The following is a 4,129-nucleotide window of genomic DNA, read 5'->3' on the forward strand; positions in this document are numbered from 1 at the left end:
TATTGATCAAAATTGTTTTGAATCAACTATATTATATTTCATTATATTATGAGCAACTTTGCATAGTTAGAATCAAGAAAAAGTGCCTTACTTATGTCAAAATACAGTATACCCAATCTTAAAATATTGTTATCTCTTTTAAATTGAGTCATGATATTGAAACTAAAGATATCAAAGCATTTTGTTGGCAAAGAAAAAATAATTAAAGGAGAACAAATTTTAGAAACTTTTGCATGGTATATAAGATTAAGGTTATCATTTAGCCTGTCATTTAAAAATGTTAGAAAAAGAGATCAAATTCAATAACACAATATGAGTTCCTCTAATGATACACAAGGAATTTGAATTTACTTTCACAAAATATTATTTATTTGACGTTAACTAGCCTTTTTTCATGCCATCTGTGTTTTCAGATTACTGGATAGCATTTCCTACTCTCAGTGCATGGAAAATCGGAACAATGTCACAGAATTTATACTCTTGGGTGTTTTTATGAAGAAAGAAATAAAGATAATGTGTTTTGTCATTTTCACGGCCTGTTACCTAGCGATCATCCTGGGGAACTTCATTGTCTTCATCACCATCTCATCTAGCCATCTGATGCAGCAACCTATGTACTACTTTCTTTGGCACTTGTCTTTCATGGATTCCTGCTTCACTTCCACTGTAATTCCCAAAATGATTAGTGACTTAATTTCCTCAAGGAAGACTATTTCTTACAATTGCTGCATGATTCAGCTCTTTGCTTTACACTTTCTGGCAGGTGTTGAAATTTTCATCCTGGTGTCCATGGCCTTTGATAGATAGGTTGCCATCTGCAAACCCTTACACTATGGCATAATTGTCAATAGGACAAGATGTAATATGCTGATCCTGCTTGCCTGGGTAGTGGCATTTTGGCACTCTGTTGCCCAACTATTCACAATCCTGAGATTACCTTTCTGTGGTCCTAATCAAATAGATCACTATATGTGTGATTCAAAAGTCCTGTTAAAGCTTGCTTGCACAGACACTCATCTGGCTAATATTTTAGTCATTGCTAACAGTGGAATGGTTGCCTTGGTAACCTTTCTGGTCTTGGTAGCATCTTACATCATCATACTGTATAATCTCAGGAATCATTCATCTGAAAGTCAGCGTAAAGCGTTCTCCACCTGTGCATCCCATATCATGGTTGTACTTTTCTTCTTTGTACCTGCCATCATCAACTATATCCCTCCAGAAGGTTCCCTGAATGAGAAAGAGTTCTCAGTGTTTTACACTGTGGTTTCACCAATGTTGAACCCTCTCATCTACACCCTGAGAAATACTGAAATGAAGAATGCCATGAGAAAGGTGTGGTGTAGAAAACTGACAAAGCTATTCAAGTAAAACAGATGAATTACATTGTGTGATATTTAAATTTCAACATGGGATCTTTGAATTTCTATTCATGTATTTTTTTTTCCTTTACAGTCACCCTGTCTAGAAATGAGAATTTGCATGAATAAACTTTAAGGAAAAATAATTATTTAGATAACACTAACTACCGAGTCTCTAGAATGCCATGAGATATAACTTTTCATGGTTTTCCTAGTATTTAGTTCCATTATTAATTTGATTTTGGTTATATAGACCTTCTGGAGTCAATGACTTCAAACCACATTGATTGGTTTAAAAAAAATGTTGGTCTGGTCACATATTTCCATGTTCTACTTAATCAGTAGATATTGGATTGCTTTGAAAATGGACATAATAATGGATTTCTGTACCTTTCTCTTTTCTAATTCATTCTCTGAAAGGGACAAGTAAATTAGATACACAGATTAGTGCACTTGTTTCTCAGCAGAGTTCTAGTTTCAAATCCAATCAACCAATTGGGTTAAAGTACTAGGAGCACTGTCTTCTCATGTCTTTCCTGTTGGATTGATTCAATTCAATATCTTGTTTAAAACCCTGGTTAGCATGTATTTGTGTCTAAATTTTCCATGTCTGATGGAGATTATTCCCAGAATTTAGATACTCTGAAGAGCAAATGAAACATGTAAGACAATACCCTAAAGCATTTACCCTATACCTGTTTAATGTGAGAGCAGGAGAAGTAAGACTCTATTCAATGGTCCATTTTTTAAATAATAGCCATGCTAGTGTTGAAATTTTACCTTCTCTGACAAGATGAGGAAGAAGAAAACTCCATTACTCTTCCAGTTTGCCAAGATGCAACAATATTCTAGTATTAAAGTTTAAAGTTGCATCAAGTTTAAAAATGCAGCATATTCTAGTTTTGCTGCTAGTCAATGGCAGAAACTCTCATCTATGTGAAAAGGAATGAAGAGAAGCAATGTTTTCCATAATAGGCTATCTCAGAATGTTACAGGGGTTCATTATACTTTGAAAACTCAACCAGTCCTCAGAGACAAACAGATATCATGAATATTCCATCCTTTAATGCCTACCTAGTACACAAATATAAAGACATTTAACAAAGTTGGAATTAATTAAATGTTAGGACAGAAAGAGATTGTCAATCTGCCTTCATTATATTGCAAAACTCTTTCTGCCACATTTCTCTTTGCAAAAATCAGTAAGGTCTCAGAACAGGGCCAGCATGAAGTAAACCTGTGAAATGAGCAATTTTACTTGCTGCTCTTTACCTTCTCCCATCTTAACATCTACCTTCCATTTTAGTTCTTCTCCCACTATCAAGGAAGTACAGCTGATAGTTTGTCACATTCCTATTCTTTTTCTCAAATATCTTCCAGAAGAGACCCTTAAATAATGTATTTGGATTTTAAAATCCATAGAACAAGTCGGCCTCCCAAAGTCTATTAGAGATTCGTACCAAAAGGAAATTTATATCTTTGGAAATATTCATTCAGGCAAACAGAAATCATACACATATGCACACACACAAACACACATGGACACAAAGACCCAGAAACAAAAATAAACATACACATGCACAAATCTAATTTTGGTAAAGCATCAATTCTTTTGCTTTCAAAAGTGTGCAAAAGGTTATTGCCAGAGTCTCACAGATGTCTTTGAGGGTAATACATAACTAAATCCAGCTTGTCTGTTCTTTGTGGAAACCAAAGAGATACCAAACTGTTTACAGGAAGGAGAGAATTAGGCAAAGTAAAAGGTGAAATAAGTTTGCAGAGGTTGAACGAGAGATTGTGCATCGTACTTTGCACCTGTTGAAGGAGGCAGCTGTTCTTGGTTATTAGTATAATGAGTAGGGTGGGGAGAAAATGAATAGGTGCAACTATATCAATTAGATTGTGACTACAACCAGTTATTGGCATGAAAGGGAAGGACTTTCTTTCTTTCTTTCTTTCTTTCTTTCTTTCTTTCCTTCTTTCTTTCTTTCTTTCTTTCTTTCTTTCTTTCTTTCTTTCTTTCTTTCCTTCCTTCCTTCCTTCCTTCCTTCCTTCCTTCCTTCTTTCTTTCTTTCTTTTCTTTCTTTCCTTCTTTCTTTCTTTCTTTCTTTCTTTCTTTCTTTCTTTTTATTTTTTCAAATTTTCATTCCTTTGTACTTGCATATTTCCAAGGTACAAAATTTCTCTCCATCCTTCCTCCCCCACCGGTAGGGAATATTCAGGTTAGCATTTTACATTCATATTTTGTTAAAATATGTAGAAATTATTAATTTTTGGTTTGAGGAATTAGGATTAAGAGAAAGAGATACATAAGATGTAATTTTAACTAACTTCTTCAAACCTGGAAGAGTGTTTTTTCCTGTGTTTTTTTTTCTTTTTCTTCCTCTGGTTGGGGATAATATATAACATTAACAATCTAATAAGTTGTCTTAGCTTTCTGGACTGTTGGGAGGAGATGATTCCATAATCAAGGTTGTTCATCTCATAATGTCGATGTGTACATTTTTCTCTTGGCTCTATCCCTTACTAAGCATCAGATCTTGTAACTCATCCCATGCTTCTCTAGGGATCTACCATATATGGTTGATTATAGAACAATGATGTTGCATAGTATTAATGTACCATAACTTTTTTTAACCATTACCCAAATAATAGGGGAATCCCCTCAATTTCCAATTATTTGTGACTATAAAAAAGCTTCTATGAGTATTTTGGAACATGTAGGTCTTTTCCCATTTTTTACAATTTCTTCTGGATATAGACCTAGA

The 4,129-nt window shown here is 34.2% G+C and overlaps 1 pseudogene; it reads left to right on the forward strand.

Annotated features, from left to right (window-relative positions):
* Nucleotides 1–444: 444 nt before the first annotated feature.
* On the forward strand, nt 445–1,371 carry LOC141516996 (olfactory receptor 4P4-like; annotated as a pseudogene).
* The last annotated feature ends 2,758 nt before the right edge of the window (nt 1,372–4,129 follow it).

The sequence above is a fragment of the Macrotis lagotis genome, chromosome 3, assembly GCF_037893015.1.
Source record: "Macrotis lagotis isolate mMagLag1 chromosome 3, bilby.v1.9.chrom.fasta, whole genome shotgun sequence".
Classification (NCBI taxonomy): domain Eukaryota; kingdom Metazoa; phylum Chordata; class Mammalia; order Peramelemorphia; family Peramelidae; genus Macrotis; species Macrotis lagotis.